This window comes from Bubalus kerabau, chromosome 8 (assembly GCF_029407905.1).
Source record: "Bubalus kerabau isolate K-KA32 ecotype Philippines breed swamp buffalo chromosome 8, PCC_UOA_SB_1v2, whole genome shotgun sequence".
Taxonomy (NCBI): Eukaryota; Metazoa; Chordata; class Mammalia; order Artiodactyla; family Bovidae; genus Bubalus; species Bubalus kerabau.
The window spans coordinates 109987214-110002306 of record NC_073631.1 but is presented as its reverse complement, the minus strand read 5'-3'; the positions used below and the strand labels follow the sequence as shown (position 1 = coordinate 110002306).

The window sequence follows — 15093 nt, the reverse complement described above, 5'->3', positions numbered from 1 at the left end:
CAGAGACTCCAGCATTCTTGGGTTCCGGTTGTCCATAGCTGAAAACCTATTCATCAGCTCAGTCTGTGTTGTCCCCCAGTTCATGTCTCATTTCCTCACTAAAGGTGAGCTGACCGAGACGGACCAATCCACTGTGATAGTGCAACAAGGACTCCGCCGCAGGTATTAAATGAGATGGAGATAGCTCCTAGTCAGCATTACTATCTGAGGGCTCACAGAGTATCTGACTTCTAGGCCCATCTCATGTCTCCTAGGATCAACGGAATCCTTTCTTTAAATGAATGAGTTCTTACAGCAGGCATATGATCAAGGTGTGTACTGATTTTCCATTAATTACATTGCCGGGAATCTACTGGCCCTACGGCATGCTGGAAGAGCTCATACATGAACAGCTATGGAAATGGCTTGAGAATCACACCCTGTAGGAGCAGGGTGATGTCCTTCAAGATATGGAATATATTTTGAAACAATGGTGCTTCAGTGGTCCTTTGTCTTTGGTAACTAGAACAGAGAGGCCTAGGAGTTCAAGGATCAAAATGCTCTCTTGCCATCACCTCTGGTTATGGAAGTGCTGGATCAGAAGGTATGTACATAATTTAAGTAACGTCAGGTGGTTCTCCAGATGGCTTCACCTATTTATATATGCCTGGAGAATGCCAGGGATGGGGGAGCCTGCTGGGCTGCCATCTCTGGGGTCGCACAGAGTCGGACACGGCTGAAGCGACTTAGCAGCAGCAGCAGTGCTGAATGGTTCCCATAGCCCCTCATTCCCGCTAACAATAGGTATCTACTTGCTTTCTGTTTTGCTTTATTGTGATGAAGGAGCTTGGGCGAAGGGAAGGAACATCCTGGTCAGGATCCAAGCAAACCCGAGCTCCTGTGAGTATGTTCCTTGCTACCATTTCAAGAGCAGCAAGAGATAATAATTTTAGGACTTCAGATTCATTGAACTTTCCGATAACTGGGAGAGGCAGCTGGATGTAATTGGCCTAAAATAGAAGGGAAACTTATCGCTGCAGTTTCCAGCCCCTGGGATCTAATGCCTGATGATCTGAGGTGGAACTGATGGTATAATAATAGAAAGAAAGTGTACAATAAATATAATGTGTTTGAATCATCCCCAAATCACCCCCCACCACCAGGTCTATAGAAAAATTGCCTTCCACAAAACTGGTCCCTCATTCCAATAAGGTTGTGTACCGCTCCTTAGAACCATCGCTCAGTTCTGCCCTTAATTTAAGCCCCAGGGGCAGGTATCTCTCTGGATATTTCCTGTCCCACTTTAATGGTGAGAGTAATTCCTGTCTTTTCTTTCTTCTCATCTGCTAGGAAATGGATGCTTATTTATCATCCCTGAGAAGGTTTCTTAAAATACTGGTTCATTAGGATCCTGTGGTGTCTGAGCAGACACTGTACTAAGATTTGGGGAAGGAACACAGACAGCACAGTGAGAAGCCAGTAGGTTTATTTTCTACTCCACACAGATGCTCACAACCTCAGAGTTAGTGGTCTCTCCAGATCAGAGTGTTATGATGATTTCACGTTTGATACAAACTTTGTAAACAGGGGTGAGATTTCCACATCAGAAGGGCATATAGTCTCCTCTGACACGACTTCAGCCTTCCCTATTAGGATTGCATTTTCTAGAGAGAAGAAGCAAGGCTCTGTTAGACAACTGGACTCCACCGACAAACCATTCTACCCTGGCTTTTACTGTCTGACACTCAGCCCCATTTCTCAGGCTCCTATTCAAGACGCAGCCATTACCAGCTGCTCTCACTTCCTCCGCATAGAGCCACTGCCCACACTGACTGTATTTCTTGTGTTTCATTTTTGCTTCACTCCCTTATTTCTCTGCTTTCGGCCATGTCTTGATTTCCCCTTTTCAGTTTATCCTCTCCTCGCATTCCCTCTTATCTGCCACTAATGCTCAGGCAGGAAGCTTCTTCACTTACCAGGTCCTTGTATGTCCCAGAAGAAATTTCTTGAACAGTAAGGACACAGACAGGCCGTGTAAACAAAATTACCATAAGGAAAATTTACATCATCAGAGCCCTCGAGTGTGGCTTTAACCTGAGGAGAAGAGGATGGGAAAGGATTAAAGAGAGAGGCTCAGGTTGAGGCAGCCCTGGAGTAACTAGTATGCAAAATAAGTGTGTTTAAGGCCAACACAGAGCCGGCACCAGAGTTTCCCCAGACATCACCCCTAATGTATTTAGGGCCAGACTCAACTTTAGTCAGTGTTTTGGTAATTCTCCTTATCTGCCCTTTTCAACTTTGACTTGCATTATGAAAAAGATACTTTATTGGCTTGCTGTATGACAAAGTTTTAGAGTTGGGTTTTAAGGTGTCTCAGAAACCACACTTGGTTTTGTCCACTGGCGTGGGGAGAAACACACCTGTGAGGGTCTGCCTAGTCTTTAACCCAACAACTGATATGTGAAATGTTCTTTATTTTGAGCAATGGAAGTGCCAAGAGGTCACCATGGTTGGACTGTGTTTAGTTCTGAAGCTCCCCACCTGGAGTAGATAGGAAATGATTTAAATGAGCTTGTCAGTGAACCAAGAGGGTCATGGACATTGGAATCATCAGTTTGTCTGCTCTGATGTGGTGGGAAAAAATCCCCCAAACAAATAAAATAGGGTTTATTTTCCCATGTATCCTGCTTTTCAGCTTTGTGATGTGGCATTTATCCCTCGGAGCTTCTCATTGTATGAGGTATCGTGAGATTGAGGTATTGATACTTACTTCTCTAGTCTATGAGTTCATAAGGTTTGTGTGTTGTGTATGATACAGAGCTTTATGTAGGTAAAGTACTATGCATGTTGTACAAATAAAGACACTTGGAGTCTGAAAGCTCTTGGCCACCTAGTACTTCATGCCTGTTTTGTTCCCCCAATAGAATTATAACCTAGATAGAAGATGAAAGAAATGACTGAGATTCTTAGATGGAAGAAGCAATCTGCTGAGGTCAGATCTGAAAAGAGAAAGTTCCAGGACCTTCCTGAAATGGCAACAGAGAAGATCTCTGGAAAGGGGAGGCTCAGAAGCATTTCTGGCATCTTTTACATTTGAATAAATATCAGATACTGTGTGTATTTCCTCTTAGGGTTTTGGTAGCTTTGCAACTTTCTCCTCTGTTCGCATCTGTTTTCCAAAAACCCCAAGGAGGCATCGAAGGAGTCAGGGATTGTTATCAGATATCCTGAAGCAGAACATATAAGGGATCTGAAGACTCAGTGAAGACAGTGGCGAAAAGTAATAGAGGTAGGAAATGGGAAAGCCAATTCCAATGTGACAGCAAGTCTCCCATCTGTGAGGAGGACATAATTAGGGCTTCCCTTGTGGATCAGCAGGTAAAGAATCCGTCTGCAATGCAGGAGACCTGGGTTCGATCCCTGGGTTGGGAAGATCCCCTGGAGAAGGGAAAGTCTATGCACTCCAGTGTTCTGACCTGGAGAATTCCATGGACTGTATAGTCCATGGGATCGCAAAGAGTCGGACATGAATGAATGACTTTCACTCTCACTTTGCAGCTTCTCTCCCATCTACCATGGCCTATTGAATGGAATCTCCCTGACTCAACCTCATCACTGCATTGGACAGAGGCATGGGCGTGGATGGCTCAAGTCTAACAAAGCTCCTCTGTCCTTGTCACTCAGTCTTAACCATCTTTGTTATTATCTGTTTTCATATTGCTTTCTTCTGTCCTCTTCTCTCCTCTCCTCCACTCCCTTGGTGAAGAGAAGGGTCCTGACATGCTTAAAAACCTCTACTCATTTATCACCTGCATATCATCACTTTTTTTTAATGGCCTTTTTTAAATTGCAGTAAAAGTCACATAATATAAAGCATCCTATTTTGACCATATTTAACTGTACAGTTCAGAGGCACTAAGTGCATTCACATTGTTGTGCATATCTCACCATCATCCACCTCCTGAATTCTGTCCCAATTAAACACTAAGGTACCCACACGGAACCTCCTGGCACCTAGCACCTACCAATGTGCATTCTGAATTTGTGAATCTACTATTTCATCTGTAATATCACCTCTTGACTTTTAAAATTGAAATAATAATACATACATTCCTGTCAGGGTTGCAAATGCAATAGTATTAGCAGGTGACCTCTTTATGAGATGCTGTTTCACTTCATATCATTAGTGACCACAAAAATTGTTTATGAGGATATTTCTATTCTCTCTCCTTACTTATGATAACCCCCAAATCTTTACTTACCACTAAGTATACAGGTACATGACTTGTAACTGTGAGTGTTACGGTATAGTCATCTGCGTTTCCAGTTGGATCATCTGTCAGGGTTGTTGAAATTACATTCTGTCTAGATATGGCCAAAGAATCAGAAAACAGCCTGGTAAAAGTCCAGGTTGACATTTCTGTTTTTTTCAGTTTTGTTTATCATCATAAGCAATGTTGCAAACATCCTCGCTCATTTGTATCTTCATGCACTTCTATGAATATCTCTTGAGGACACATCTCTATAAGTGGAATGGCTAGGTCAAAATGTATACGTTCAAAATTTTGATAGCAAGAGACTTAATCTGTCCAGAGGGCTATATCCATTTCACACCCTTACTAATAGCACATATGAGTTTTGATTCTGGGTTATAATGTAGAGCATTAAAACCAAGTTCTGAGCTGTTTCAAAAAAAAATCCAAACAAGTCCAGAATTGAGGTAGGCTGGGAGGGATATAGAAGCAGGACAGGCAGAGAGAGCAGGGGGATGAAAGGAACGGGGAAGACACAGAGGCATCAGTGCCATCACTCTTAAGGATCCACTTGGCATGACACACACCTAAGGTGAGCAACTGTTGCTGATGAAGTCACAAGGATCATCTGAGTTGGTGGGTCAGCACAGCCCTTTATAATGGGTTGTGAACAAAGTCATATCCACTCTTGTGCAGCTTAGGCATCTTATCCCAGGGCTTACCACAATGCTAACATTCCTGCCTATTCTGTTTTATGGGAAAAGGATGGGAATGATAAAATAGATAACTGAGTTAAAACACAGAGTAGGTGTAAGTCATGGATTCAGTAACCTCTTCAACAGGTTCCGAACAGGGAGAGCTTGAGACCAGGAGACACAAATAGTGAGGACTCCCAGGATGGGTCCTCTTGGAGCAGGTAAATAAACTGTAGGTGCATAATGTGGGTTTCTGGGTTGGCAGAAGTGTCCTCCCTGAAAGAATTTATATAGGGAGGAAAACTGATGACTTACATTAGTCCTTGAGTTGGGACCATCCACAGTGCCAGGCAGAGACCCAGGAGCAGGACAGCAGGGCTGGTCTTGAAGAGAAGCTGAAGAGCACGCATGCTGGAGGAATTTGGTGCCCAAGAAGCCCGTGTTCCCAGGGAGCAGGATGGTTCTTATAGCTCTAGCAGGATGACCCTGGAGGTATGGGGGCAGATTCACTGGACCAAAATCATCACATCTTGGAGATTTCCTTCTTTGGTATCTTGGTTATTGTTGTTGTTGTTTTTTGTGAAATGTCAGTGCTTAGCCGGAACTTTAATTTGAGGAGAGTGAGAGAGAGAAAAGAATGAGTTGGACTGTTTCCCCTTATTTTTTTAACATTAGAAGATTCCTGGATCCTCAGGATAGATTCTATGTTAACCATTGTAAACAGGATTGTTTCCAAGTCCTACTTCCTAACCCCTGCCCAAGTCTGTAGATTCCAGGAAGTGTTCTGTCTCCTTGTCCTCTGAATGACAGATGTCTTATCTTCCTCTCAATGTCTCAACTGTAAAATTTGCTGAAGGTGTTAGATGTAGAATGGATGCCTTGAAACTAATGTGCCTACTCATACTTTCTCTGATTGCATTTTTGGTACCCTGAGTCATCTCTAATAAGTGGTGGCCACATAAGGTATGGAATATGTTTGAAGATAAGTCAACCCATGGGCAGGAAAAAGTCAGGAAAAGTCTAGATGAGACTAGGGGAGACCAGATACATGTGTATGTATTCCTTATGGCACTACCAAGAAACAAGAGTCTGTATTCAATGACCTTTCTATGTTTGGATTGGTTCCTTTAGGAGCCTTGGTTTCACATTATAAGTGTGGAAGCTGCTCTCCTGAATTTCTCAGAAAAGTCCTGTCATCACAGCTTTCTACCTCTTTAGCTTCAGTTTGTGCAAATTCTGCTTCTACTTGCAGGAAATTCAGTTGTGGGGCTAGATGACAGATCCCATCTTTGAAGGACCTTTGTGATCATCTCCAATTATCTTACAGGAGAAGATGGTATCTGAGGAAACAGAGAGTTTGGGTGACTAGGGAACTCATGGAATTTCCCACCTACCATCCAAATGGGAGAAGCAGGGAGGGTCTGAGGCTTCTTGCATCAGATGGGGAAGTGAAGTTCAAGAGGGAATCCGGTAGGACAGCTGAGAGTGCTTCACTCTTACCCCTGGAGAGTATCTCAGAGAACTAGAGTGCTGCCCCTAAGCAGGACCTTGAGATGCCTGAAGGCTAGAGCAAGACCAGGGAAGTTTGCTTCTGTCTATTCATTTGTCAATTATGCAATCTTGCCTGTGAATCAGGAGAGGCCCCTCTCTAACTCCAGGTGCTGTACAGCAAGTCTTCTCTTGCCTGCATCACTCTCCCTTTAATTTCTATCTTCTCTAAAGTCATTAAATCTCCTTCCCTTCCATTCCCTCCCTTCCACTAGTCTTTTTGTTTATTAAAACTATTATTTTCAACTAAATAATGTATTCTCATGGTAAAAATAAAAATCATTTAAAAGATGGAAATTGATACTTAAAACTATTTCTTCTTACTTAATCTGACTTGTCACTTCTAGTTACTTCTTCTGGTAGACTTCAACAAGTATTCAGCAGGCTAGAAATTACGTTTTCAGGGTGAAATGATCTTTCAGCTATGTATTAAGAAATATGTAGCCACACAGGGCTCCAATAAAACTAGGAGCCAGTTTTCTAAAAGAATGTAAAGGAATGAAGCAATTAGTAGCAAATTTCAGCAGAAAACCTGTTATCACAGCAAGCTCCCATTTTTTCAGTAGTGTTGCAATATCAGCTTTATGTGCTGGTATTTGTAGGAAGTTGTGTGCGCTCTAGGGTGAGGGCTGGCATCCAGCCTTACTCTGCAAAGGTTCTGGGTTGGCTCTGTCCAACAGCATGTTCTGACACAGTGGAAATGTTCAATAGCTGCACTGTCTGTATAGCACAAGGGTCTTTTGAGGACAGGAAATGGGGTTAGTCTATCTTAGATTTGTTATAAGTGTCAACTTCCCAGTGGATTTCAATGACTTAGTATGAATAATTAATGTAATATATTTCATCAATGATTTTTAAATAGTAAACGTATCTTTATATGATATTTAGGATGTATCAGACTATTAGTCCCTCAGTCGTGTCCAACCCTTTGTAACCCTGTGGACTATTTCCTGCTAGGCTCCTTTGTCCTTGAAATTGTTCAGGCAAGAATACTGGAGTGAGTCGCCATTCCCTTTTCCAGGGGATCTTTCCCACCCAGGAGTCAAACCTGTGTCTCTTGACTTGCAGGCAGATTTTTTACCATCTGAGCTACCAGGGAAGCTACATATTAGATGAAATAAAATATATTATCATGTTAATATCTCTGGGTTCTTTCTGCTTTTAAAATCACGTAGCTGGGGCTTCCATGGTGGCTCAGTGGTAAAGAAGCCCCCTGTCAATGCAGGAAACGTGGATTTGATCCCTGATCCGGGAAGATCCCACATGTGGCAGGGCAACTAAGCATGTGCTCCACAACTCTTGAGCCTGTGCTCGAGAGCGGGGAAGCTCAAACTACTGACGCGCGTGCACCGTAGAGCCCATGCTCTGCGAGGAAAGAAGCCACCACAACGAGAAGCCCACGCACCACAGCTAGAGAGCAGCCCCCAAGCCGCCACCAGAGAAAAGCCCCTGCGGCAGCCAAGACCCAGCCCAGCCAAAAATACAGAAATAAAAGAGAATAAACCCAAACATGTAGCTGACAGAACACTCAAAATTACACATGTAGCTTAACAAATATTTCTCTGTGTCTCTTTCTTTGGCCTCCATGCGTGGCTTACAGGATTTTATATAGCTCCACAAGCAGGGATTGAACCCAGGCCCTTGGCAGTGATGGTACTGCATCCTAGCCACCGGACTGCCAGGGAATTCCTTTTCTCTATTTCCTGGAGTAACAGTGTTACTCCAGGCAATCAAGGAAGTTACACTGGAGGACCAAGGAAGGAAAGATGCATATATAACTCATGTAGGAGCTAAAACCTGTGATTTTGAAATGCTATTTGTTGGAGATTTCAAAATGCTCACTTAAGGTGGAAGAATTTGTGTGTATCAATACATGTGTGTGCACAAGCTGGGAGCAAAGCTCTTGACTCAGGTTGCTCAGTTCAGTTCAGTTTGGTCAGTCACTCAGTCATGTCCGACTCATTGTGACCCCATGGACTGCAGCACGCCAGGCCTCCTTGTCCGTCACCAACTCCCAGAGTCTACTCAAACACATATCCATCGAGTCAGTGATGCCATCCAACCATCTCATCCTCTGTCACCCCCTTCTCCTCCTGCCTTCAATCTTTCCCAGTATCAGGGCCTTTTCCAATGAGTCAGTGCTTCATATCAGGGGGCCAAAATATTGGAGTTTCAGCTTCAATATCAGTCCTTCCAATGAATAGTCAGGACTGATTTCCTTTGGATGGACTGGTTGGATCTCTTTGCTGTCCAAGGGACTCTCAAGAGTCTTCTCCAACACCACGGTTCAAAAGCATCAATTCTTCAGAGCTCAGCTTTCTTTATAGTCCAACTCTCACATCCATACATGACCACAGGAAAAACCATAGCCTTGACTAGACAGACCTTTGTTGGCAGTGCCTCTGCTTTTTAATATGCTGTCTAGGTTGGTCATAACTTTTCTTCCAAGGAGCAAATGTCTTTTAATTTCATGGCTGCAGTCACCATCTGCAGTGATTTTGGAGCCCCCCAAAATAAAGTATCTTACTGTTTCCACTGTTTCCCCATCTATTTGCCATGAAGTGATGGGACCAGATGGCATGATCTTAGTTTCTGAATGTTGAGTTTTACACCAACTTTTTCACTCTCCTCTTTCACTGTCATCAAGAGGCTCTTCAGTTCTCCTTCACTTTCTGCCATAAGGGTGGTGTCATATTTGAGGTTATTGATATTTCTCCCAGCAATCTTGATTCCAGCTTGTGCTTCATCCAGCCCAGCATTTCTCCTGATGTACTCTGCATATATGTTAAATAAATGGGATGACAATATACAGCCTTGATGTACTCCTTTCCTAATTTGTTACCATTCTGTAGTTCCATGTCCAGCTCTAACCTGTTGCTTCTTGACCTGCATACAGATTTCTCAGGAGGCAGATCAAGTGGTCTGGTATTCCCATCTCTTTCAGAATTTTCCACAGTTCGTTGTGATCCACACAGTCAAAGGCTTTGGTGTAGTCAATAAAGCAGAAATAGATGTTTTTCTGGAACTCTCTTGCTTTTTTCATGATCCAGCGGATGTTGGCAATTTGATCTCTGGTTCCTCTGCCTTTTCTAAAACCAGCTTGAACATCAGGAAGTTCACGGTTCACATATTGCTGAAGGCTGGCTTGGAGAATTTTGAGCATTACTTTACTAGCGTGTGAGATGAGTGCAATTGTGCGGTAGTTTGAGCATTCTTTGGTATTGCCTTTCTTAGGGATTGTAATGATAACTGACCTTTTCTAGTCCTGTGGCCACTGCTGAGTTTTCCAAATTTGCTAGCATATTGAGTGAAGCGCTTTCAGAGCATCATCTTTTAGGATTTGAAATAGTTCAACTGGAATTCCATCACCTCTACTAGCTTTGTTCATAGTGATGCCTCTTAAGGCCCACTTGACTTCATATTCCGGGATGTCTTGCTCTAGAAGAGTGATCACATCATTGTGATTATCTGGGTCATGAAGATCTTTTCTGTATAGTTCTTCTGTGTATTCTTGCCACCTCTTCTTAATATCTCGTTTCAGTTAGGTCTGTATATTTCTGACCTTTATTGAGCCCATCTTTGCATGAAAAGTTCCCTTGGTATCTCTAATTTTCTTGAAGAGATCTCTAGTCTTTTCCATTCTATTGTTTTCCTCTATTTCTTTGCACTGATCACTGAGAAAGGCTTTCTTATCTCTCTTTGCTATTCTTTGGCACTCTGCATTCAAATGGGTATATCTTTCCTTTTCTCCTTTGCTTTTAGCTTCTCTTCTTTTCTCAGCTATTTGTAAGTCCTCCTCAGACAACTATTTTGCCTTTTAGCATTTTTCTTTTGGATGGTCTTGTTCACTGCCTCCTGTGCAATGTCACAAACCTCTGTCCATAATTCTGTAGGCTGTCTATCAGATCTAATCCCTTGAATCTATTTGTCACTTCCACTGTATAATCATAAGGGATTTGATTTAGGTTGTACCTGAATGGTCTAGTGGTTTTCCCTACTTTCTTCAATTTAAGTCTGAATTTGGCAATAAGGAGTTCATGATCTGAAGCAGTCAGCTCCCTGTCTTGTTTTTGCTGATTGTATAGAGGTTCTCCATTTTTGGCTGAAAAGAATATAATCAATTTGATTTCGGTGTTGACCATCTGGTGATGTCCATGTGTAGAGTCTTCTCTTGTGTTGTTGGAAGAGGGTGTTTGCAATGACTAGTGTGCTCTCTTGGAAAAACTCTATTACCCTTTGCCCTGCTTCATTCTAGGCCAAATTTACCTGTTACTCTAGGTATTTCTTGACTCCCTACTTTTGCATTCCAGTCCCCTATAATGAAAAGGACATCTTTTTTGGGTGTTAGTTCTAAAAGGTCTTGTAGGTCTTCATAGAACTGTTCAACTTCAGCTTCTTCAGCATTACTGGTCAGTGCATAGACTTGGATTATCATGATCTTGACTGGTTTGCCTTGGAAATGAACTGAGATCATTCTGTTGTTTTTGAGATTGCATCCAAGTACTGCATTTTGGACTTTTTTATTGACTGTGATGGCTACTCCATTTCTTCTAAGGGATTCTTGCCCACGGTAGTAGATATCATGGTCATCTGAGTTAAATTCACCCATTTCAGTCCATCTTAGTTTGTTGATTCCTAGAATGTAATGTTCACTCTTGCCGTCTCCTGTTTGACCACTTCCAATTTGCCTTGATTCATGGACCTGACATTCCAGGTTCCTATGCAACATTGTTCTTTACAGCATCGGACTTTACTGCCATCACCAGTCACATCCACAACTGGGTGTTCTTTTTGCTTTGGCTCTGTCTCTTCTTTCTTTCTGGAGTTATTTCTCCACTGATCTCCAGTAGCATATTGGGCACCTACCGACCTGGGGAGTTTATCTTTCAATGTCCTATCTTTTTGCCTTTTCAACCATTCATGGGGTTCTCAAGGCAAGAGTACTGAAGTGGTTTGCCATTTCCTTCTCCAGTGGACCACGTTTTGTCAGAACTCTCCACCATGACCCGTCCATCTGGGTGGCCCCACAGGGCATGGCTCATAGTTTCACTGAGTTAGACAAGGCTGTGGTCCATGTGATCAGATTGGTTAGTTTTCTGTGATTGTTGTTTTCAGTCTGTCTGCCCTCTGATGGAGAAGGATGAGACTTATGGAAGCTTCCTGATGGGAGAGACTGACTGAGGGGAAAACTGGGTCTTGTTCTGATGGAGTGGGTGGTTCCCCAGTTAATGGGAAAACTGAGATGAGAGAAAGTAAGTAATTAGGATATAGCTTGTAAGTGGCAGGCTAAAGTTTTCCCGTTAATGAAGATCAGTAGTATATTCACTTGTGTATTGTCTGTCTCCCCTGAAGAATATAAGCTTCATAAGAGCAGGATGAAAATTTCCTGATTCACTTCTGTACACCCAGTACCTAAACTAAGTAATGGCACATGTGTGTACTTGAAAAATATTTATTGAATGAATAAATGCATAATGCATGAGGTTTTAAGGATATTTTTTATTTAAAAGTATTTTTCTAGGATATTTAGGGTATCAGTGAAAAAACTTTATGTAATTTTAAAGTGTACCATGTGCTCATTTGATATATTTATATATTGTAAAATGATTATCACCATAGGGTTAGTTGATACTTCCATGAAGTCACATAATTACCATTTCTTTTTCTGTATGAGAACATCTAAGACCTACTCTCTTAGCAACTTCTAAGTATATAATTCAATATTATTAACTATAATTTCCATGGTATATTTAGATCCTCAGAATTTATGCATCTTCTGAAAGTTTATACACCCTGACAAACATCTCCCCAACTCAGTCCTCCCACCACTAGCCTCTGGTACCGATCACTCTATCTCTTTTTCTATACTGTATGTAGTCCTCTTGGGGATTTGGTAGCCCTGCAACTTTCTCCTCTGTTTGCATCTGTTTTATAAAAACCCCAAGGAAGCTTTGATGGAGTCAGGGGTTGCTGTCAGATATCCTGCAGCAGGACGTATAAGGGATCTGAAGACTCAGTGAAGGCAGTGGGGAAAAGTAATAGAGGTAGGAAATGGGAAAGCCAATTCCAGTGTGACAGTAAGTCTCCCATCTGTGAGGAGGACATAATCACCCCATTCTTGCAGCTTCTCTCCCATCTGCCATGGCTTACTGAGTGGAGTCTCCCTGACTCAACCACATCACCGCATTGGCCTGAGACAAGGGTGTGGATGGCACAAGTCAACAAAGCTCCTTTGTCATTGTCATCAGTCTTATCCATCTTTGTTATTATCCCCTTTATGTTACTTTCCTCTCTCCTCTCCACTCCTTCCCTCCCCTGGTGAAGTGAAGAGTCCTGACGTAGTTAAAAAACCTCTCCTCATTTATCATCTGCATACTATCACTAAAAGTTTGTTGTTGTTGTTGTTGAGGTAAAAGTCACATAATATAAAACATACTATTTTAATCATATCTAACTATATACATCAGTGGCATTACGTACATTCACATTTTTGTGTAGATCTCACCATCATCCATCTCCTGAATTTTCCACTTTCCTAAACTGAAACTCTGTCCCCATTACACACTAATGTCCCCACTCGGTACTCCCTGGTGCCTAGCACCTACCAGTGTGTTCTCAATTTTTGAATTCGACTATTCCATCTGTACCATCACTTCTTCCTTTTTAAAATGGAAATAATAATGCACACATTTCTAACAGGGTTGCTCTCAGGTTCATAGCTAATGAACGCAAAAGCACTTGTAGGTGACTTTTTGGTAAGTATCTCTTTCACTTCATATCACTAGTGACCACAAAAATTGTTTATGAGGATATTTCTCTTCTCTCTCCCCCCTTACCATAACCCCCAATTCTTCACTTACCACTAAGTATATAGGCACATGACTTGTAACCCGAGTATTACGTTATAGTCATCTGAGTTTCCAATTCGTTCAACTGTCAGGGTTATTGAAATTACCTTCTGTCTAGATATGGCAAAAGAGACAGGAAAAAACTCTGGTAAAAGTCTAGGTTGACATTTCTGTTTTCCATTTTTGTTTATGATTATAAACAATGCTGCAAACATCCTCACTCATTTGTATCTTCATAGACTTCTGTGAATATCTCTTTAGGACACATCTCTAGAAGTGGAATGCATGCATACTCAGCCATATCTGACTCTTTGTGACCCCATGGACTGTAGCCCACCAGACTCCTCTGTCCATGGGATTCTCCAAGCAAGACTACTGGAGTGGGTTGCCATTTCCTTCTCCAATAAGTGGAATGGCTAGGTCAAAATGTATGCATTTAAATTTTTGATACAGACATATTCTGTCCAAAGGGCTGTATCCAGTTCACATCCTCATCAACAGCACATGGAAATTTTGATTCTGGGAGAAACTATTTAATAGAGTATTAAAGCCAAGTTCTGAGCTGTTTCAGTTAAAAAAAAAAAAGTCCAGGACTGAGGTAACCTTTGAGGAATATGGAAGCAGGACAGGCAGAGAGAGTAAGGGGTTGAAAGGAATGTGAAGACACAGAGGCATCAGTGCCATCACTCTTAAGGGTCCAATTGGCATGAAACACGGCTATGATGAGCACTATTGCCAATGAAGTCACAAGGATCATCTGAGTTGGTGGGTCAGCACAAGCCTTTATACTGGGTTGTGACCAGGGTCATAGCCACTCTTGTGCAGTTCAGGCATCTTATTCAAAGCTTATCCTGGGGCTGAGCACAGTGCTAACATTCCAGCCTTTTCTTTTATGGAAAAGGATGAGAATGATAAAATGATAGAAAACTGAGTTAAAACACAAAGTAGGTGTAGCTCATGGATTCAGTAACCTCTCCAACAGGTTCTGAACAGGGAGAGAGTGTGACCAAGAGACAAAAATAGTGAGGACTCTCAGGCTGGGTCCTCTTGGGGCAGGAAAGTAATCTGTAGGTGCATAATGTGGGTTTCTGGGTTGGCAAAAGTATCCTCTCTGGAAGAATTCATGTAGAGAGGAAAAACAGATGACTTACATTGGCTCTTGAGCTGCACCAGTCCCCAGTGTCAGGCAGAGAACCAGGAGCAGAGCAGCAGGGCTGGTCTTGAAAAGAAGCTGAAGAGGACGCATGCTGGAGAATTTGGTGCTCAGGAGGACTATGAACCCAGGCACCAGGATTGCTCTTTATAACTCTATCAGGAAGACCCTGGAGCTGTTGAGGCAGGTTCACTTGGCCAAAATCATCACATCCTGGAGATTTCCTTCATTGGTGTCTTGGTTGGGTTGGTTTCTTTCTTTTTTTTTTGGTCAATGCTTAGCTGGATTTAAATGAGGAGAGAGAGAACTTTAAATGAGAGAAAGAGGAAAGAATGAGTTGGACTGTTTCCTCTTGTTTTTTAACATTGGAAGATTCCTGGATCACTAGGATAAATCCTATCTCAACAGTTGCAAACAGGATTCTTTCCAGGTCCTACTTCCTAACCCCTGCTCTGAGTCTGTAGATTTCAGGAAGTGTCCTCTTTGTCCTCTGAATGACAAATGTCATGTCTTCCTCTCAGTGCCTCAAGTGTAAAATTTGTTGTAGATTTTAGATGTAGAGTTTTAGATTGTAGAATGGATGCCTTGTCACTAATGTGCCTACTCATATGTTCTAT

At 42.2% G+C, this 15093-nt stretch overlaps 1 long non-coding RNA gene across 1 annotated transcript; it reads right to left on the bottom strand.

The window, feature by feature from the left end:
* Positions 1–1536: 1536 nt before the first annotated feature.
* On the bottom strand, positions 1537–14683 carry LOC129658719 (uncharacterized). The gene is made up of 3 exons (XR_008717501.1): positions 14475–14683; positions 1956–2073; positions 1537–1643 (listed from the first exon to the last, which is right to left on the bottom strand). It is a non-coding gene; the product is annotated as an uncharacterized LOC129658719 (long non-coding RNA).
* Positions 14684–15093: the final 410 nt, after the last annotated feature.